The sequence below is a fragment of the Rosa rugosa genome, chromosome 5 (genome assembly GCF_958449725.1).
Source record: "Rosa rugosa chromosome 5, drRosRugo1.1, whole genome shotgun sequence".
In the NCBI taxonomy this organism is placed as follows: Eukaryota; Viridiplantae; Streptophyta; class Magnoliopsida; order Rosales; family Rosaceae; genus Rosa; species Rosa rugosa.
Window position 1 is genome coordinate 21,878,765 of NC_084824.1, and position 23,060 is coordinate 21,901,824.

Below are 23,060 nucleotides of genomic sequence, written 5' to 3' on the forward strand. Positions count from 1 at the left end.
CTCTCTCCCCTCCTCCTCCTCCTTTCCTCTCCTCCCATCCCTCTCTGTCTTCAGCAGCTCGATCTAATTTGCTCTGAGTTTGATATACTTTCACCAAGCGACAAGCCTCACACAGAGGATTAGAGGAGAGAATAATTTGTTTTTTTGTAAACTCAAATGTTTTTTCAGTTTTGAAACCCGATCCGCCCAGATCCGTCTAGCTCTCCAAACCCGCCCAGATCCGCCTAGACCCGCCTAAAACTGCCTAGGCGGACGCCCAAAATTCAGTCCGCCTTTTCAAACGATTTTCAATTAGTCGAGTCGGGATCCCACCGTGTAGCACCTAGGCGCCGCATAGACGGCCGCCTAGGCCGATTTTTAGAACATTGCCCATAATTATTTGTTTGTGTTTTTGCTACCTTATGAGATTAAAACTCAGGCAAATATGTGATGTTAATTGTGGATGCCAATCATTATAGATTAGAAACTGGGTCAATTACCTATCAATGGCGGCTTGTTGGTCTCCGGTAGGTGTCGTATGCTCACTAAAAGCATCCAACTTATCAAAAAGCCAAAGCATTTTAGTCTCACTTCTCTCGACTCCTTTCAAGTACTAAATTTTTTCTACTCTTTCAGAGCGTTGCAAAGTTTCAATCTTGTACATCAAGTTCTGCTTCTACAGTTATTGGGTTTTTCAGCTATTTTGTCACACCCCAAATTTTGAAATAAGAAATTTGAATCTGAAACATGATAACCTAACAAACCCAAAAGAACACCCAAAATTTTTTTCATTTAAACTAAGCAACAAAACACACCGAACTTGCAATGTCAATATCGACTCATTCTTTAGAGTCATATATTACATTACAAAAGAGTTTACAAATTAAACTAAATAACAATTCAATAAGTAAACACACCCACCACACTCACTACACAGCAGAAGACTAGAATCGAAAGTACTTCTACATCCAAGCTACGACAGTAACAAAGCCTCAGCTTCAACGACGGCTACTCGTTATTCTGACCTGCATAATAAGCCATACACCATGGAATAGTGCACTGGGTTGAAACAACAAACCCGGCAAGCTTTTGCAAGCTCGTGTGAGTAAACTCAAACAACCACAAAATCACATTTTCGACTCTAGAAAACAAATCAACACAATGATTATTTCCAAAAGCGAAATCCTTTGTCTTTTTAAGGAAAACACAAGTCACCACCGTGACAAAACAAACCATTTGTAATCTCAACAACAAATCCAAGAAATCGTTCTTATTTCCTCTCGACAAGAAACCTTTATCACCACAATGACATGATAAAACATTTCTCAACTTACTACGAGTCTCAAACCACAACTGCACTCACAAATTAAAACTAAATAAAAACCAGTAATCCCTGCATAGAAAACCAGTTCAGGAGATCACCATAAAGCACACAATCCAAAATGATAGTAATCTATGCATGTAGTTTAGTCCAGGAGATTAAATTAAAATCAAGAAATAGAAATCATAATAATCCCTTCATATAGTTTAGTTCGAGAGATTACATTAAAACCAAACAATTCAAATAAAACAAGAAATCAATAAGAAAATGAAACAACTTACGCTAAAGCCAGGAATCACCATTTCAACTCAAGGAAAACAACTCACACTTTGATTTCTTTCAAAACTCAACATCCTTTTCTCACAAGGACAAATCACGTCACCACAGTGACAAAGTCATACTATTTGTTCACTCAACAAAATAAATATGAAACCATGTCCCTTCTTGAACTATTAAAAGAAAGAATACACTCGAAACTCTCTTCTAAATCATGTACTCATGAGTGCAACAACACAAAGTTATCCCCTAAGTAGTACATTGGTAGACAGACTAGAGCTCTAATTGATCATAACCACTCACCCAGCCAAAGGCGTGGTTCCTGATTTCCTTGCCTCGATCACCAATATGATAATACGTCTTCAGACCGAAAACATTTAAAAAATCTCACATGACTCAAAATGTTACTGTTAACGTGTGTGACGAGGGTCTTAGTTAACGTTAGAGAAAGAGAGAGTGAGAGAGAGACTAAAGTGAGACACGAGAAGTATAATGGTTCACCGCTCGCCTTAGCGGGAGACTACGTCCACTTGAAAGTTTTAACTAGTGTTTGGGCCTTGCGGCCCAAGTTGATTACAAGATGTTGTAACAGGATGTTGAGTAAGTGGGAATGAGTCTCCTTTTATAGGGAAGGAAGGCTCCTTCCTTTACATTTTCTTCAATGTTGGACAAGAAGTCCCCATTCTAGTCTAGAAAACCATATTGTGAAGAAAACTTAGTAAGGCCGAGAAGGTTGCTTACCGATGAGGTCTTGGCTGCTTCCGACTATCACTGGGTAGGTTGAATGTCGGGCTACGAAATGCATGTTGTGGTTGGGCCCCATCATGGCTTGTGAGCCCCGGAAAAATTTATCGAGCTTAAGTGAGATAGTTCGATAATTTACTTATCGATTTCGATAAAAGTTAAAGTACTCGAGAATATTTTCAGAAAATTTCGTGAAGTGAAATCCTCAATTTAGAAGTTGGATAATGAAGTACACGTCACGACGAGTTCGTGGAAATTTTCGGAGAATTTTCAGGATAACCGAGCTATTTATCGTGATTTTCCGAAGTTGTGGAATCCTAGAAAATAATTTAGAAAAAATGGAAAAATAAGTGGCACGATCCTAGCCTTCCATTCCCTCCACCGCTTAATCTTAGCCATCCATGTTAATTGGACCAAGCTATATATATAGGCCCTTGATCAGTTGGGAGATCCAGTAGGATCAAGAGAGAGGAAGAGAACCAGAGTTCTCTCTGACCCGACGAAACCCAGAAACCCACAGTAGGATCCGACCGGCGCTACTTCGTCCGGCCACCGATCGACGACGGCCGACCACCATCTTCTTCACCTCTTCGTCGTCTACATCCTCGTGCTCTTGGTTCGTCCATGCACAGACCCTGGAGAGAGATTCGAAGCTCAGAAGCTCGAAGCTTTACCGGCGATTTCTGAATTTTCCGGCGCCTCCGGCCACCTTCTGGGCCGTCTGTGGTATAAAACCTTTTCTCCTGGTCATGATCTTTAAGTCTGTGTAATTAGTTTCAGTTTGGATTGGGTTCTGATGATTTTCATTTCTGGGTTAAGTTTCGGCTTCGCCGTGTTCTTCGAAGCCGGCGACTTCTCCTGCCTTTCTGGGCTTTGTTTCTTGTTGAGCTGCACTCATAGGCCAACAATCAAGAAACTGGTTGAGCTGTTGGCGTGAGAATCATCAGTTCTTCATCAATCTAGTTTCGGCAGAGAGTTGGGAAACCGAGTTGATAGCAGAGGAACTTGAAGGTATAATCCGAACCTTGAAAGCTTTGGTCTTGGAATGGTGATTAGAAGTGGTTAAAGTGAGTTGGGTTTAGCTCGGTTGAAATTGGAGTTCCTCTGGTTGTCGATTTTGTCAGGTGGTTCTAATCTGGGTGTTTGGAGTTTATGTTTGAATGTGTTGTTGAATATGCTATTGATATTATAATTGTGGATTGAGTTTTGTTGTGAATCAGGAAAATGGTCAAGTGTGAGTATGGGTGTCCTTAGTAATTTGGGCACACCTTGTGTGAAATGGTAGTGTAAAGAAAGAAAAATAACATATTGGGTGTCCATAGTAGTTTTGGGTACACCTTATATGGAAATTGGAAAGTATTGGGTGTCCATAGTAAATTCCGTGTAATTACTATGCGACAAGATACGAAATGGAAGTAAAAGACCAAGTGTAGCGTGATTGAGATAAAATGTTGATGAAATTGGAAATATGTTCTATGCTTGTACTTATGTTAAATGGATAGAAAGTGAAAGAAATTAATATATAAGTATATATATATTGGGTGGCCTTAGTAATCGGGTGCACTCAATATATGTTTGGTCGATAACGTAACTTCAAGTCAATGTTCGATAATTTAGGTAATTATCGAACCATTAACGATTGGTCAAACAATGGTCAAAGTTTGTCAATCCTGGTCAAACCAGGAAAGGTCGGTCAAACCTTGGTCAACTCCTGGTCAAACCAGGAAAAGTTGGTTTGGACGATATATTAATCGTCGAGATTTCGTTTAATTGTTCAAAAGTTATTAACTATCGAAATGTCGGAATCTAGGACTCCAGTTATCCGAGGAACAGAAGGTTCGCAACTCTCGGAGTACGTGAGAGAAAGCATCGGAGTCCAGGTAGGGATTCAGGACTCTCCTCGGTTAGTGATTTTCTTATTGTTATTAAATGATGCATGTTAGTTGGTATGGTTTGGTCATGTTCAAATGCAATGCATACTAACCAAACCATGTGAGAAATGTGATGGCTTGAGAGCGAAGGGTGGCTCTGACTTCCTTGGGTTCGATCCCCAAAACCTCCGGAGGGTTAGTTACACCGGTCGGACGGTGAGCGATCGCAATGACGACCCGATCCGTGTGTGTAGCTAGGTAGCGGACTCTCTCGCTACGCTTACCTGGTGATAAAGTAAATTGAGGTAAGGTCGTGTAGTGGGTTGATAGAAGCATTTTAATGTGATATTTTAATAGTTAATTCCTCACATTTTGCTTAGTTAATTCCTTAACGAATCGATTTTTAATTCAATTTTTATTTTTAGGTACATTGGAGTAGATGATGATGAAATAAGTGTTAGGTCCATAAAATGATGGAGAAAAATGGAAATGCACTAAAAAGGTCAACTTTACACATTTTCCTACTCCGGCTAGGAGAAACCAAGCCAAGCAAGGAAGAAGGAGCGACCACCTGACCAAATGAACTTCAAATGAGCTGAAACCTTCCAGATCCATTCTAGACATCCTAAGAAACATTTCTTATGAAGAGTGCAAGAGCCAAAAAGAAGTGGAAGGCCTTCAAACAGTCAGCCCAATGTTCTGCAGAAGCAAAACTGGAAAACTGGACCTGTAAGGAGTCCAGCAGAAATTCCGGCCCAAACACATGGAGATAAATTCTGAAAATTTTACAGAATGATCTACACTCATGATGGATCATTTCATATGAAGAAGTCACGGGCAAAATCTGAAGTCTTGGTGGAGAATTAATTGAAGGAAAAATGAGTAGAAAGTGACTCAAACCTAACAAATTCCATTAGTGTTTAAATATTCAAACCTAATAAATTCCATTAATGTTTAAATGCTCAAACCTAACATATCATCATTTGTTTAAATCCAAATAGTTTTGCTTGGTAGCCTATAAATAGAGGCTACAACAAAGAAGAAAGACATTCCTTCATCCATTCCATTTTCTTTGTCTCTCCATTTCCTTTCCATTTTCCTTTCCATCCTCTAGTTTCAAGTTTAGTCATCTCCACGAGTTCAAGCAAGGCCAAAGAAGAAGAAGAGAAGCCGTGAGCACTTCCATCCATAGCCATCCTTGAAGCTTGCTTTCGAGTTTCAAGAATCCACAACGTGAATCATCCATCTCATCTTCATCCACGGTGTAATCCTATTCTCCTTTGTAACCTTTGCTTTGAATTTCGTTGGTTATGAACTAGTTGACATATATGTTTGAACAAAGTATTATTTCTGGAATTTTTATGATTAATTGAGAATTTTCAGATTCATATATTGTGATTCGAGAGTTGCTTATGTGGGTTTGTTTAATTAAATTTGCGTTATAGATAACTTTTGTATTTTAATCTTATGTGGTTGCAAACACTTAGGGTTTCGATATGAATGGTGCTAGGTTTAAGAACATGAAATCGACTTTTCGTTTTGTGTAAACTTGAATCAAAGTAGTAAAGGTTTTGTACAAAGATCGAATTTAATTAAAGAGAATTGCAATTAGGTGGACTTTTCCATACTAAGTTGTACACTTGAGTTGATAGCCTTTCTCTATGTGTAATGCGTTAAACATGACATGATTGACTAGCTTTCTAGGGTTTGATTGCATGTTTGATAGGATTAATCTAGGTGCTTTCGCTTAGGTTAATTAGCATTGAAAAGTAAAAAATGGGAATTCATTTGCTTTCGAATGTTTCACATGATCAACTCCTTTCTCATGACTTAGATGAACAATATTAGGGTTTGAATCAATTTTAATCATAAGTTTCGGTTTTGATCTTTGTTCCTTCATTCCATTCGTATTTTTATGTTTTTGCATTTTAATTGTTTTTGTTAACTTAGTTTCATTTTCGAAAAAACCAAAAACAAAATCCCCCCTTTTTGTGTAAAATGTTTATATTTTGTGAATACATTTGTGAATATTATACTTTGTTTTAATTTTAATTGTTTAATTGTTTGACAATGACAGGTGTACCCTCAATCCCCGGAATAGAACGATCCCTATTTGCTTATACTACTAACGATCTTTTCAGGGTTAAATTATGCGCTTGCTTTGAGCGTATCAATTTTTGGCGCCGTTGCCGGGGATTGAAAAATCATTTGTCACTTTGTGAATAATATGTTTTGTTTATATTGTGATATTAAAATATATATATATATATATATATATATGTATATATATAATTGTGAATAGTGACGTTTTGTACTTGTTTGGAGTGAAAGTTTTGTCTAATTTTACTTGTAAAGAAAAAGAAGAGTAAAACAATGAAAATTGAATTATGAATATTGTTAATTATTTAATTGTTATGAGTGTGTAAAATCGTATGAGTAGACAAGGGCCCTTTTGTTAATATTGGCCTTAACCCTTCATTTGTACCTTTCTAAGGTCTTATGAGGTTGAGGGCGGCCTTTATTAGCATTTGGAGAACAGTCTAACACATGAGTACTTTCCAAACTGAGTAAGGGGCATTACAGATGGTGTCTTAGGTTGAGACCCTGGGTGATGGGTTCAAATTGGATCTCAGAGATACTATAGACTGTGCGTAAACCACAATGTGGAAGTAGCCAATAGGGGCGTAAACCTCAATGAGGGAGTAGCCTCCGTAGTATCACCAAAATGAGTCCTCCCTCTCACTTACCTCTTAATCTGGCTAGCTGGCCTTCTGAAACCACGGAAAGAGACTTATGTCTAGGCGACTATCCCTATATCGTAGCTCACCAATAGTAGTGGTTTCTATTGGGCTCGACTTACAACTTGGACTCAATTGAGTTATTAACTATGTTTATAAGTTCTAAAAAAAAAAAAAAAAGCAAAATACTTGTACATAACTTACACTTGTAGTTTGTTTTGTTTTTACACTTTTTACTTGTACAAACCTTTTACTTTTACCCCTTTTGTTGTACATCATGAATAGTGACGTTTCCTTGTATAAAGTATTAACTTGTATTTCTTGTATTTGTAATTTACTAACTTGTGTAATTCTCAATGTTGTTCAGGAATTCCATGAATGACCGAGCCTTCTAAAATCCCTAGTGCACGAGAGATTGAAGAAAGACTTGCTCGTTTGAAGAATCCTCCACAACTTGAATACAGAAGACCTTATTCCTTGCAATTCAAAGAGTACAAGTTTAACGAGCAAGGGAAGAGAATTTATTCTTCTGAGGAATCTACATCACCTACACCTACTCCATCTCCTCCTTCACGTTCACCTTCACCTGTGGTTTCGTCTAACTCTACACCACCACCTTCACCACCACCTGAAGAAGTTCAAGAAGAGAGAATGGCATCCATTAGGGAACTATCCACAGCAACAGTTGAGGGAGGACCCCCTATAGGTATTGTGTACCCTGCCCCTGCTGCAGGAAGAAATGCAGAGTTTGAGCTGAAGAGTGGATTATTGCACCAACTCCCTAAGTTTCATGGGCTTCCTATGGAGGACGCCAACAAGCATCTTAGAGCATTTCAGGTTGTGTGTTCTAACATGCAACCACAAGGAGCAGATGAGAACATTCTAAGGATGAAGGCATTTCCATTTTCCTTAGCTGACAGAGCCAAAGATTGGCTATATGAGATTCCTGCTGGACGTATCACCTCTTGGGACACAATGAGGAAGGCCTTCTTGGAAAGATACTTCCCAGCTTCCAAGGTCATCACACTCAGGAAGAAGCTCAGTGGAATTGAACAAGCTCCAGATGAGTCCTATTCTGCCTATTATGAGAGGTTCAACTCCTTACTTGCCCAATGTCCTCAACATCAGATGAAGGATGAGACCCTACTGACATGCTTTTATGAGGGACTCTTACCCTTAGAGAGGCAAATGCTTGATGCTGCAGCTGGAGGAGCTTTTGTGGACAAGTCACCTGCAGATGGAAAGGAACTTATTGAGAATCGTGCCCTCAACAGTCAACAATATGAGGGTATAGGGCACTCCATTCGAAAGGTGCATGAAGTGGGCAGGAATACTGCCATTGAGGATCAACTGAACAAGCTCACTCTTCTAATGAACCAAGTCGTCACTTCTAAGGGCATTGGTGCACCAATAGCTTGTGGGGTATGCTCTATGCAAGGGCATGTTACAGATCAGTGCCCTCAACTCAATGAGAATGGAGGATGGGAATCCGCAAATGCTATTGGAGGATTTCAAGGTGGATATCAGGGAGGACCTCAACGTCCTAAGTATGATCCTTATTCCAATACCTACAACCCTGGATGGAGGGACCATCCCAACTTCAAGTGGACAAACAATGAAAACACTCAGAATCCTCTTGGAGGGAATTTCCAACGTCCTCAAGGGCCTTCATTTCAAGGATCATCTTTTCAAAGGCCTTACATGCCTCCTCCACAGAACTCTGGGACTTCAAATTCTCATTATGATAAGGCGTTGGAAGCCTTGACTAGCTCTACACAAGCCTTGACAAACTCCACTCAGGCTTTGATCCAAGGACAACAGACCCATACTAAGGACATTGCAGAACTCAAGAAGCAGATGGGCCAAGTTGTGGATTTCATGAGCAAGATTCATGAGAATGGGAAGCTCCCTAGTGTCACAATACCTAACCCTAAGGGTAATATAGAGAATGCATCAGTTGTGACTACAAGGAATGGAAGACCATTTGTGGATCAACCCAAGCCACCCAAGAAGGCCCAAGCAAATGTTGAGACTGCAGAGGAACGAGAGCCCACCAAGTTGGGACTTGAGAAAGACCCTGCAACGTCCAAAGAAGAGATTAGGACATCCTCATCTCCTAAGGCAAATCCGGAACATAAAGGTAATAATTCCAACTCATCAAATTCGGTTATTGCTAACAATTCTTCTTGTATGCCCTTCCCACACAGGTTTGCCAAATCTAAGAAGGATGAGAGTGACCAAGCTATCTTGGAAACTTTCAAGAAGGTGCAAGTAAACTTACCCCTCCTAGAGGCCATCAAGCAAGTCCCTATGTATGCCAAGTTCCTCAAAGAACTTTGCACCACTAGGAGAGTAAACCGTGAAAAGGAGGTGGTGAAGGTAAGTGAGAATGTTTCTGCCTTGATTCAGAGGAAGATTCCTCCAAAGTGTAAGGATCCTGGAAGCTTTACTATTCCATGTACTATTGGTAACTCCAGATTTAAGAATGCCATGCTAGATCTAGGTGCATCTGTTAATGTTATGCCCTATTCTGTTTATGAAACCCTAGGTCTAGGTGAGCTTAAATCTGACAATGTTATCATTCAGTTAGCTGACAGATCCAATGCATACCCTAGAGGTTTGTTGGAGGATGTGCTTGTACAGGTTAACCATCTTATCTTCCCAGCTGATTTTTATGTGTTGGAAATGGAGGACTCCCCTGTGAGTTCCACTCCATTGCTTTTGGGACGTCCTTTCTTAAGGACAGCTAGGACAAAGATAGATGTGTATGCAGGCTCTCTCACCATGGAATTTGATGGTGAAGTTATTGGCTTCAACATCTTTGAAGCCATGAGGTATCCTCTTGATGTTAATGATTGTTATTCTATTGACATTTTGGACGAACTTGCACAGAAAATGTTTGATGCCATGCATGAGGATACCTTAGCCACGACGCTTGAACAAGGAGTAGGATACACAAAAGGTGGCATCACTATCTCAGAGGATGAATTGAAGGACACTTGTGAAGGAGAGATCATTGAAAACGTCTCCTTCCTTGAAGCATCCCCTTATGTAGGTAAGTCTAACTCTCCTTTGTCCATTCAGTTATCTACTAACAAGACTTTACCTTCAGTGGTCCAGGCCCCAGAACTTGAGCTTAAACCTCTTCCAGACAATTTGAAGTATGTCTACTTAGGGGACAAGGAGACCTTACCAGTGATTGTGTCCTCTGCACTTACGACTCCACAAGAAGAGAAGTTGGTGGAAATGCTGAAGCAACACAAGACCGCCATAGGATGGACATTGGCGGACATCAAGGGAATCAGCCCTACAACTTGCGTCCATAGGATACTTCTAGAGGAGGGGTCTAAACCCACCAGAGAGGCTCAACGTCGTCTCAACCCTCCAATGATGGAAGTTGTGAAGAAGGAGGTTATCAAACTCCTAGATTGTGGGGTGATCTACCCCATTTCAGATTCCAAGTGGGTGTCCCCAGTTCAAGTTGTGCCCAAGAAATCTGGGGTAACTGTGGTGAAGAATGCTGAGAACGAACTGGTGCCCCAAAGGACAGTCACAGGCCACAGAGTATGCATTGACTATAGGAGGCTCAACGCAACAACAAGGAAAGATCATTTTCCCCTTCCATTCATTGATCAGATGCTTGAGCGCCTAGCTGGACATGATTATTACTGCTTCTTGGATGGCTACTCAGGCTACAATCAAATTGCCATAGCCAATGAAGATCAAGAGAAGACAACTTTCACTTGCCCCTTTGGGACGTTTGCCTATCGACGTATGCCCTTTGGACTTTGCAACGCTCCAGGTACCTTTCAGAGGTGTATGGTAAGTATCTTTTCAGATTATATTGAGAAAATCATAGAGGTATTCATAGATGACTTTTCAGTTTTTGGAAAGAATTTTGATGATTGTCTTAATAATCTGGAGATAATTTTGAAACGTTGCATGGAAACTAACCTTGTATTAAACTGGGAAAAATGCCATTTTATGGTTAAACAAGGAATAGTTCTAGGACATATTGTCTCTGCTAGGGGAATAGAGGTTGATAAAGCCAAGGTGGATATTGTGCGTTACTTACCCTCTCCCACTTCTGTGAGAGAGATTCGTTCTTTCCTTGGTCATGCAGGGTTTTACAGGAGGTTTATCAAGGATTTCTCCAAGATTTCAAGACCTCTATGCCTACTTCTCCAAAAGGATGTGACGTTTCACTTTGACAAGGAGTGTCAAGAAGCTTTTGACAAGCTTAAGGAATTGTTGACGTCTGCCCCAATCATGTTACCTCCAGATTGGTCCTTGCCCTTTGAGTTGATGTGTGATGCCTCTGACTATGCAGTTGGAGCTGTTTTGGGGCAAAGGAAGGACAAACGACCTTATGCCATCTACTACGCCTCAAGGACTCTAAATGATGCACAGATGAACTATTCCACCACAGAGAAAGAGCTCCTTGCAGTTGTCTTTGCCCTTGAGAAATTTCGTTCTTACTTACTTGGTACCAAAGTTATTATTTATACTGACCATGAGCTTTGAAATATTTGATGACCAAGAAGGAGGCGAAACCAAGGCTCATTAGATGGATACTACTCTTGCAAGAATTTGACGTGGAAATCAAGGACAAGAAGGGTAGTGAAAACGTGGTAGCTGACCACTTGAGTCGTTTGGTGCATGCAGAAGACCCTCTCCCTCTGGTGGAGACGTTTCCAGATGAGCAGCTCTTTGGACTTCAGGTAAGTGAACCATGGTATGCAGATATTGTGAATTACATTGTTTCTAGACAAATTCCTGATACCATGTCACGTGCTCATAGAGATAGGCTTAAGAAAATTGTTAAGCAATATGTTTGGGATGAACCTTATCTATGGAAATATTGCTCTGATCAACTGATTAGGAGATGTGTGCCTGAACATGAACATAATGCCATACTTTCTTTTTGCCATTCTAAAGCATGTGGGGGTCACTTTGGGTCTAAGAAGACTGCATTTAAGGTGTTAGAGTCTGGGTTCTTTTGGCCAACGTTATTTAAGGATGCATATGCCTATTGTTTAACATGTGATAGATGCCAAAGAACCGGAAATCTAAGTTCTAGAGATCAAATGCCATTATCTAATATCATAACTGTTGAAATATTTGATGTCTGGGGTATAGATTTCATGGGCCCTTTTCCTTCATCTTTTGGATGTCTCTATATATTGCTTGCTGTGGATTATGTTTCGAAATGGGTGGAAGCCAAGGCCACTCGGACTAATGACTCTAAGGTTGTTGCAGATTTTATCAAGTCTAACATCTTTAGCAGGTTTGGAATGCCTAGAGTTCTTATTAGTGATGGTGGCTCCCACTTTTGCAATCGGACGATTGAAGCTCTCTTGAAGAAGTATGATGTGACACATAAGGTTTCTACACCATATCATCCCCAAACAAGTGGGCAAGCTGAAGTCTCTAACCGTCAGATTAAGGGGATCTTGGAGAAGACTGTGAACCCTAACAGGAAAGACTGGTCTTTGCGTTTGGAGGATGCTTTGTGGGCTTACAGAACTGCATACAAAACTCCCATAGGTATGTCACCATATCGAATTGTCTATGGCAAACCTTGCCATTTACCTGTGGAGTTAGAGCACAAATCTTGGTGGGCTGTGAAGCAGTTCAACATGGATATTGATGCAGCTGGGCTTCATAGGAAGTTGCAGTTGCAAGAGTTAGAGGAGATTAGGAATGATGCCTTCGAAAGTGCTAAGATTTACAAGGACAAGACTAAGGCATTCCATGATAAAATGATTCGAAGGAAGACTTTTGTTGTGGGCCAAAAAGTTCTTCTCTTCCATTCTCGTCTCAAACTCTTCCCAGGTAAACTTCGTTCTCGTTGGATTGGGCCTTTTGTTATCACTAATGTGTTCTCCCATGGAGCTGTGCAGATAAAGAGTGAACAAACAGGTAACGAGTTCAAAGTGAATGGCCATCGCTTGAAGCCTTACTATGATGCGTTTGTGGAACATGACTTGGAGGTTGTACCCCTCCAAAACGCCCCACAACCAAAGGAGTAAATGGAGGTACAAGTCTAGGCTGAAAGACTTTAAACATTAAGCGCTGCATGGGAGGCAACCCATTTGAACCGTAGCTGTGGAGGAGCCATCAACGCAGATTTGCTCTCTTAAACTCTATCTCCTCTATTACTATTTTCTGATTGTATCTTTGTTATTTGCATTTTTATTTTTTGTTTTTAGGTTTTCTTGAGTTAATCATTCCATTCACATGATAATTGTTCATTGCATGCTCTAACTTGTTTAACATTGAGGACAATGTATGATTTAAGTGTGGGGGGAAGGATTAATGCTTGTAGTTAGTTTTTGTCATAAAAAGAAAACAAAATAAAAAATCAGAAAAATCAGAAAATTAAAAAAATTAAATTAAAAAAAAAAAAAAAAAAAAAAAAAAAAAATCGTTAACTTTGTTTTAGGTTTTATATTCATGTTTTGGTTTTTGTTTATCTTTGTTCTTTAGTTTGTTTGTTTTGTTTGTTTGTTGTTAGAGTCAAAATGAATTTTGGGTAAATATCTTCTTCATCGTAGGCGCATCCAATGGGATGTGATGTCTAAAGGTCTAGTTTGGATATGAGAAGTGCTGACAAAGGGTCTCATCCCCTGTCAATCAAGTGAGCTGAGCTCCGCCAAAATCGTTCCTCTCTTCACCTGGTCATGTTCCAAAGGAGTTACCGAAAGGAGAAGAGAAATATCCCTAAGTCCAAAACGTTTTTTTTTTTTTTTTTTTTTTTTTTTTTCTTGTATGTTGCGTCACTTTATGTGTTGTTCTTGTTTTTGTTTTGTTTTGAGTCATAGGATGCCTTTCAACTGTCTGGGATGATTCTATATCTCTGAAATCATGACTAAAAGAGGATCACAATATTGAGATGATTTTAACATGGTATTCTTTGGTTAATTGAGATATATGAAAAATATGTGCTTTGTAGTGGATATGGATTGCATGACCTTGGTACAGAATATAAGCATGTTAAGATGAGTTGTGATTCATAAAGCCCATGTGAGATAATTGAGCCATGTCCCTTTTTCTTGGAGTGAAATGAAAATATATTCTTAATTTCTTGGCGATGTTTTGATGATCTCATTATTCTTTCATCTTGATTGACTGCTTGCCATAGATTAAGTTTAATGGACTAGAGAATGCTAGAATTCGCTCTTGTGCTTGTTGAGACGTGATATCAATACATGGCCCTGATTCTGGAAGGGATAGAGGTTCTCTAGGAATTACCACCATTGCCAAATAAACTTGTGTCCCCAATTGTGCCCGTCGTGGGACCCCTCTAGTTAAGCCCCTTTGAGCCTACATTAAGCCTTTTCGTTCATCACCCTTAAAATCCTTAACCATGAAGCTTAGTATAGTTACAACTCTACCCTTTGTTCTAAGAACTTAGTGGAGCTAACTTTTGAGACATATTACATGGGTTTGGTGTTAAAGATGAAGATTGAGAAGAGGTGAAAGTTCAAGTGTGGGGGTAGAATTGTCCATAAAGAAAAGATATGTGAAAGCCGTGAAAAATGAAAATAAAGAAAAAAAAAATATATATATATATACGGCTAAAAAGAAATAAAAAGAAAAGTATATGGACTTTAATACCCCATACTTAGTGATTTTGGAGTTTGCTTTGAATTGAAGGCCCACTACAGAAAAATTTGGCCTTTGTCCATTTCACTAGATTCAAGGGAAGTTTACATTGAAGATTGGGCCCAACATGAAGACATTTGGCCCTCTTATATTACCACTATGGGGAAGTGACGTTTTTGCAATGCCTTGGTGGAATATTTCGAAATTTCTACATTCATATGAGCTCTACTAGGTTTTTAGGACACTTTGATAAATCCTTACCTTTCGTTTCTTTAAACCTTGAGCCTGAGCCCCATTACAACCCTTGAGAGAGGACCTTCTTGATCCTTAAGATGGGACAGCCCTTGATGTGGAGATAAGTTACAAGAGTTGAACCTATGGCAGTCCATTCGTGCAAGTAGTTGATATCCTTCATGAGATCTTTAAAAGAAAAATTATGTGCTTTTGTTTCTATACATATGTGATCTACTTTGTTTATCTTTCACATGTACTTAAGTGAATAAGCTTTTAAGCATTGCCATGATCTGAGAGAAGAAAGAGGGATATACTTGTGAGATTTGAATCATACTTGTCTGAAGCATGCTAAGCTTAAACCCATCACCATTGTTACAACCAAGTCCTACTTGTGTATGTGTGGATTACATGTTTTAATTAACTCTCGAATGCCTAAACATTAATTCTTGGTTGAGTGCTAATCTTGGTGTGGTGAAAGTAAGAGATTGCTGAGACAAAAAGTTGAAGGGCAATAGAGTCATTGTATTTGTAGAGTCTTTAAATTTTCGTTGAGTCTTAGTTGTGTCTGTGTTTTGATTTTGCTAAGGGACTAGCAAAAGCTAAGTGTGGGGGAATTTGATAGAAGCATTTTAATGTGATATTTTAATAGTTAATTCCTCACATTTTGCTTAGTTAATTCCTTAACGAATCGATTTTTAATTCAATTTTTATTTTTAGGTACATTGGAGTAGATGATGATGAAATAAGTGTTAGGTCCATAAAATGATGGAGAAAAATGGAAATGCACTAAAAAGGTCAACTTTACACATTTTCCTACTCCGGCTAGGAGAAACCAAGCCAAGCAAGGAAGAAGGAGCGACCACCTGACCAAATGAACTTCAAATGAGCTGAAACCTTCCAGATCCATTCTAGACATCCTAAGAAACATTTCTTATGAAGAGTGCAAGAGCCAAAAAGAAGTGGAAGGCCTTCAAACAGTCAGCCCAATGTTCTGCAGAAGCAAAACTGGAAAACTGGACCTGTAAGGAGTCCAGCAGAAATTCCGGCCCAAACACATGGAGATAAATTCTGAAAATTTTACAGAATGATCTACACTCATGATGGATCATTTCATATGAAGAAGTCACGGGCAAAATCTGAAGTCTTGGTGGAGAATTAATTGAAGGAAAAATGAGTAGAAAGTGACTCAAACCTAACAAATTCCATTAGTGTTTAAATATTCAAACCTAATAAATTCCATTAATGTTTAAATGCTCAAACCTAACATATCATCATTTGTTTAAATCCAAATAGTTTTGCTTGGTAGCCTATAAATAGAGGCTACAACAAAGAAGAAAGACATTCCTTCATCCATTCCATTTTCTTTGTCTCTCCATTTCCTTTCCATTTTCCTTTCCATCCTCTAGTTTCAAGTTTAGTCATCTCCACGAGTTCAAGCAAGGCCAAAGAAGAAGAAGAGAAGCCGTGAGCACTTCCATCCATAGCCATCCTTGAAGCTTGCTTTCGAGTTTCAAGAATCCACAACGTGAATCATCCATCTCATCTTCATCCACGGTGTAATCCTATTCTCCTTTGTAACCTTTGCTTTGAATTTCGTTGGTTATGAACTAGTTGACATATATGTTTGAACAAAGTATTATTTCTGGAATTTTTATGATTAATTGAGAATTTTCAGATTCATATATTGTGATTCGAGAGTTGCTTATGTGGGTTTGTTTAATTAAATTTGCGTTATAGATAACTTTTGTATTTTAATCTTATGTGGTTGCAAACACTTAGGGTTTCGATATGAATGGTGCTAGGTTTAAGAACATGAAATCGACTTTTCGTTTTGTGTAAACTTGAATCAAAGTAGTAAAGGTTTTGTACAAAGATCGAATTTAATTAAAGAGAATTGCAATTAGGTGGACTTTTCCATACTAAGTTGTACACTTGAGTTGATAGCCTTTCTCTATGTGTAATGCGTTAAACATGACATGATTGACTAGCTTTCTAGGGTTTGATTGCATGTTTGATAGGATTAATCTAGGTGCTTTCGCTTAGGTTAATTAGCATTGAAAAGTAAAAAATGGGAATTCATTTGCTTTCGAATGTTTCACATGATCAACTCCTTTCTCATGACTTAGATGAACAATATTAGGGTTTGAATCAATTTTAATCATAAGTTTCGGTTTTGATCTTTGTTCCTTCATTCCATTCGTATTTTTATGTTTTTGCATTTTAATTGTTTTTGTTAACTTAGTTTCATTTTCGAAAAAACCAAAAACAAAATCCCCCCTTTTTGTGTAAAATGTTTATATTTTGTGAATACATTTGTGAATATTATACTTTGTTTTAATTTTAATTGTTTAATTGTTTGACAATGACAGGTGTACCCTCAATCCCCGGAATAGAACGATCCCTATTTGCTTATACTACTAACGATCTTTTCAGGGTTAAATTATGCGCTTGCTTTGAGCGTATCATGGGTCTATGGGACCGGCCATCTGGTAAGATTCAGCGCGCGTATTCAATTTAGCATCATGCATCGATTTTTGAGTTAGGAAGCATTTTCTAAAGTTTGTCGTTCCTTTAAATATTTGGTTTAAGCATCTTTTCATACTGGAGCTCCAAACATTTATCTGTTGATTTTCAAACTTAGTCGAGTTAGAGTTCCTGTTGAGCAGCGAGGACGAAAGCTCACCCCTACAACAGTATGAATGCAGGTACTGTGCACTGGTGACGGGATAATAGCGGATGGAGCTGGGTGTGCAGAACAAGTTCGGTAAATTACCGTGTGAACCTTATTCTAAATTCTATTTCTCGAACTTTGTGTTCTGGAACTTGTGGTTATCTAGTCTCGTGTCATCATTTAGTTGAATTCTCTACAAGTAAAATTCAACCTTGTGTGAGCCTTTATCCAAGTTCTGAACGAGTGAAATAGATTTCAGCAACTCAAGGTTTTCACCTCAAGCATATTTGTAGCTTCCGCTGTGTTTATACAAAAAAGTTTTTCAAACAAAATGCCTAGCGGTTCTCTAGGATGTAAATCGAGAGTTCGGTTTATGTTTTAGAGACTCGCGGCACTGTGACGTGCTTAAGCTGGTGAGGTGCAGCTTGGGGCGTTACAAAGAGGGTGTTACTTATGCTTGGTGACATATAAAACAAGCTTGCTAGTAGAGGTATCTACAGTTACACTCAACTCAATCACCACTGTAACAAGAGGTCCTTAGACAGAAAACATTTAAAAAGTCCCACATGACTTAAATTGTTACACTCAACTCAAGATACTCTTTCAACACGATATAAATCAACAATTGCATGATATATTGCATTCCCGAAAAAAGTAAATGTTCAAAACAATAACCTGAATAAATTACAATTATTATACTTCTCACAATGCCACACCATCAAGATATATGTATCACGTGTGTGTGTGTGTATGAATATATATATATATATATATATATATATATATATATATATATATATATATATATATATTTATATATATATACAGATTTTATCCAGAGCGGAGCTCCTCTTTGAAATTAACGTGTGAAGTTCGAGTTTTGGGTCACTTTTTGGTCGCATATCCACATCTCGACCGTTCAGTTTCTAGGTACTAGTGTATAGATCATCTCTGCAAATTTTCAGCCAAATTGATGATCGTTAAGGTATCTAACTCGCTTAAACCAATGGATGGACTGAATCTGTCAACCTGAACCGTACTAGCTTTAAGGCTGTTATCAATGCCTTAACGATCATCATTTTGGCTGAAAATCTGCAGAGATGATCTATACACTAGTACCTAGAAACTGAACGGTCAAGATGTGGATATGCTACCGAAAAGTGACCCAAAACTCGAACTTCACACGTTAATTTCAAAGCTGAGCTTCGCTGATCTGGATTGGATCTGTATATATATATATATATATATATATATATATATATATAGTCATTGACTATATATATATATAGTCATTGACTCAGAAATGCCACTAATACCAACTATAGTTCACAAATACAAAACCTTTGAAAATTATTTTTTATAATAAAACCTCAATTCACTTACCTATGAACCGTAGATGATCAAGTTCATATAATTTAAAACAAATATTTATTTCCGAAAATGATTTCACAATTTATCAAATAATTCCGAATAATAAAGTAACTCCGTTCATAAATTAACCTCGTGAGATTTACTCATCTTTAAATTCAGCTGCATCTTCTCTTATAGCCAAGATAAAGTACAGAACACACTCCCTCAATCACCTAAGTAAAATAATGTCTTAACTTAACACACGATTTAGATCTAAAGCGGTTACGGTTCGAACTGAGAATTTGAACCAAAAACCAAAGATTTCGTCAATCAAGACAAAACTTCCTCCGAGACCTCTCAAGGTCTTCGAAACACTTCTAGGATTAATTTATCAAAATTATACAATGATCCAACAGTCAAATCCTCACGGATCGTAAATCAAAAAAACCGAAACTACGTTAAACTTGGCATGCTTTAAATGATCAGAACATGATCTCATAATATATCAACATGCTCGTATCGACGAGTAGAAGACAACAATGAAAACAAAAAGCCACAAACTAGTCAAACGCACCATCGGCAGTGGCTGCGCGTGGGATCCACGCGCCGCCAGCAACCCCCGAATTGGGTCATGATACCTGTGCCAAAATCTTCCCAACAACATGTACAACAACTTTCACAACTACACTGAAGTCCAGAAACTATAGGATTTGTTGGAATTTACTTCGAAACGTCAAGAATCCGGAAAAACCCGAACTTGGATTTTTGATTGATTCTCCTTCCTCGCTGCAAATCAGTTCAATCCACTTGGAGGGATTGATGTACATCTCCTGGGCTTCAAAACGAGACCGGTGGCGCAGCTAGAGGTGGCCAGAGGATAGAGAAATCACGACGGACCAAAGACACGCCGACACCCTTGCTACGTCGTCCAGACGGCGATTCGCCCTGGACCACCAAAGACTTGAAGAGGATGAATAGGTGGTTTGAATGAGACCGGTGGCAGCCGGATTGGTGGCTGAACGGCGAAGATACGGCTAGGAAAAGAAAACTGGTCGGTGGCGGCTTGGGAGAGAAAAATCCCATCTGGTTTCTGAAAAAGGAAAGTAGGGTTTTTTTTTTTGAAAATTTCTAAATTTTTTCTATTTATCCGAAATTGGAAACTTTTTCCGTTGGCCATAACTTCTAGATACGAACTCCGATTTTCTCATTCCACATGTCCACTAACTTTTATCTAAGCGCTCTACAGCTTTCTTGGAGGAAGTTTTTGGAGAAACTGAACGAATAAAAAGTCAACCCTTTGACCCCTCGAAAATAAAATGTTTCGAGCAATTATTCGTCCAAAACACTTTCGCTCCACCCTTGAACCATAAAATCGCACTAGCGACCAACTCAATAATTTCTGAAAAATCATCCAAAATTAATAACGAATTTCCAGGGTATTACCTATTTTTCATGATGATAGGTGTTATGATTCTTTCATGTAAAGATTGATTGGTTTTAAACTTTTAATTGAAGGGTTGGGGAAGAAAAGTCATGGGAGATATTTACTGGGAACATCTTCCATGCTCTGGTTTTCCATGCTTGTATTGTTGGGTCCACACATATGAGGTGCACATGACAGTTTACTTAAGTTTAAATGGGGAAATTTTTAAGAACAGTACATGAACTTAAGGCCACTCCGAATTAAGGTGGCCAACTTTTATATTACCCAACATAAGTACATGGACTATGAAACCCGACACACTTTGTGTACATGCCGTCACTAACACCGTTAACCCTTATGCCATTATTTATTTTTCAAGGGGTAATTTGGTACTTTCGTCTCTCTCTCTCTCTCTCGCTCTCTGATGCCAACACAAACCAAAACCCATCTTCAAAATTGGATTGAACCAAAAACCCATCTACCTCCTGACGAGATCGAGACGAGTTGGGTGTCTCGTAGGGGCATCAATTGAAGGCAAAGGATATGCACCAGTGAGGCCAGCTATGCAAATATTCGACAGGACGCTGGAGAAATTTCTTTTCCAGCCTCAAAGGCCAATTGGGATTGTATTTTTAGTCTAATTGGTTAGTGATGGTTTGGTATTTTGATTAGAAAATATGGGTTGAGGGTTGATATCGGTTTTGTGTATTGGATTGGAGTGACTGAATGAGTGAGATTGTTGGATGGTTTATGTGGATTGAAGGGTATATGGAGTTGTTGCGGTTCAAAAATAACGACAGGATTGGTTGAGGGTATATTTCGGCAGTTTGATATTGTAGTGGAGAAGTGTGGAGTTTCTGTTTCCCATTGGTTCGACAACAAAAATTGGTAAGAGATGGTGGTTGTTACTTGTGGGTTTGGGGTGAGGAGTAGACGAGATCGGTGACGGGTTGGGTTTGGATACGGATTTGAAATTGGGGCAAATCTCACGCTTTTGGTGCTCTGACGCCGTGCTCGACGGGTTTTGACTAGGACTAGCGGTTGCAGTGTTCAATTGAGGCCATTGATAACAAAATCCTCAGTTGGGTTTGATTTGGTTTTGCGGGAAAGCTTGTGAGTTTGAGTCGGAAGCCACTGCCACCACCAAACCCAAAGCCACCGCCACCGCCAAACCCAAAGCCACCCCAATTCTTGATTTTGTGCTCGGATGTTCTGAAGATGATGGTGAGGAGAGAGAGAATTGGGTGTAAAGAGAAGTCTTAGGTGTCCATAGCAATTGCTGGTGTTACATACCAGTTTTTTTTTTTCAATTAAACTTGAAGAGACCAAATTGCCCTTGTAAATATGATAGGTGGCACCCTCCGTAACGGAGGAGATAACGGCATGTATGGAAGGTGTGTCGGGTTTCATAGTCCATGTACTTATGTTGGGTTATATAAAAGTTGGCACCTTAATTCGGAGTGGCCTTAAGTTCATGTACCGTTCTTAAAAATTTCCCAGTTTAAATGTACATGGGAAAGGCTTGGCTGGTTCACGAAAATAGAAACAATACTCAAACTAAGGCCCATTCTAAACTTTCATACCTGACTTTTAAAAACTATAACATTGGTACCCAAGTTATCCAGCCCGACCCAACATCCATAAACGTCGTCTATAACGGCGTTAATTGTTATGCTAGGTGGCATACTTTCATGGATATTTTGGTCATTCCGTGCCTTAACCTTAGTTTTTACTTTTTATTAGGGTTTTTTTTAATTGAATTTTTTATTAGTTAAGTATTTACTTATAAAGGAATACTAGCCCTTCATTTCCACTCACTCCAAAATCCTACGGCCAGAAAAATAAAACCATTGTTTTTGGCTTTCTAATCCATTTTCTCTTTCTTTGCCAAAAGAAAACCATTTTCTCTTCATCTCCTCTATCCCTTCTGAAATCAGAAGCCTTCCTCTCAGCCATAACCACCATCCTGATTATATCCATCGCTACCATCATCACCAAAATCTCTTTACAACCCCAGAGGAAAAAGAGAGGTATCCATGCGTCGATCAGAGAGGCTTATGGGATTTTCCTCTAATAACCTAGATTCTGACACCAAAAGAACCCACTTCAATTCCTTTCTAAGATGCAAGTTGATATAGCCACAAATTTATTCATAATTCTCTCTGAGCCAGTTGCTTCACGATTAGCATCATCAACATAACTATGAAGTAATGAGCATGAAGAACTCAAAGAGAGAACAAGAAGAACGCAGAACAGCAATTAATAAAGGTCTCATTAGAGCCATTGCTTCTTTCTTTTTTTGTAATGAGAGAGAGAGAGAGGGGGGGAGGGAGGGAGATTGATAGTAATAGTAATTCAGAAGCTGATGGGATATTGCGGGTGAATGTATGGATTGGATTGAGATTCAAGTAGCTTGGGATGAGGAGAATATGATGAGGAGCTTGAGTATAGACAGCGATGGAGCTCATGCTCAGAGAGAGAGAGAGAGAGAGAGAGAGAGAGAGAGAGTGAGAGATGAAAGAGGCAGAGAGACAGAGAAAGGGAGAAATAAAATGGAATCAAGAATAGGGCATGGATAAGTAAATAACACAAATATGCCACGTGGCATGCGGGTTAACACGGTCATGGACGGCAGGTATGAATGTTGGGTAGGGCTGGCTATTTTGGATATCATTGTGATAGTTTCAAAAATTTCGGTAAAGAAATTTAGATTGGGTCTTAAGTTGGGTACTATTTATATTTTTTTCCCCTTAGTAAAATATAAAGCAATTTACCAAAAATGTAAAATGTCCTAGCCCAATACTCACGCACAGAGGAACACCAATTAATGCTCATGCGGTTCCTT

At 38.9% G+C, this 23,060-nt stretch overlaps 1 long non-coding RNA gene across 1 annotated transcript; it reads left to right on the forward strand.

Annotated features, from left to right (window-relative positions):
• The first annotated feature begins 2,790 nt into the window (after positions 1-2,790).
• On the forward strand, positions 2,791-3,787 carry LOC133712534 (uncharacterized). The gene is made up of 2 exons (XR_009847465.1): positions 2,791-3,046; positions 3,140-3,787. It is a non-coding gene; the product is annotated as an uncharacterized LOC133712534 (long non-coding RNA).
• The last annotated feature ends 19,273 nt before the right edge of the window (positions 3,788-23,060 follow it).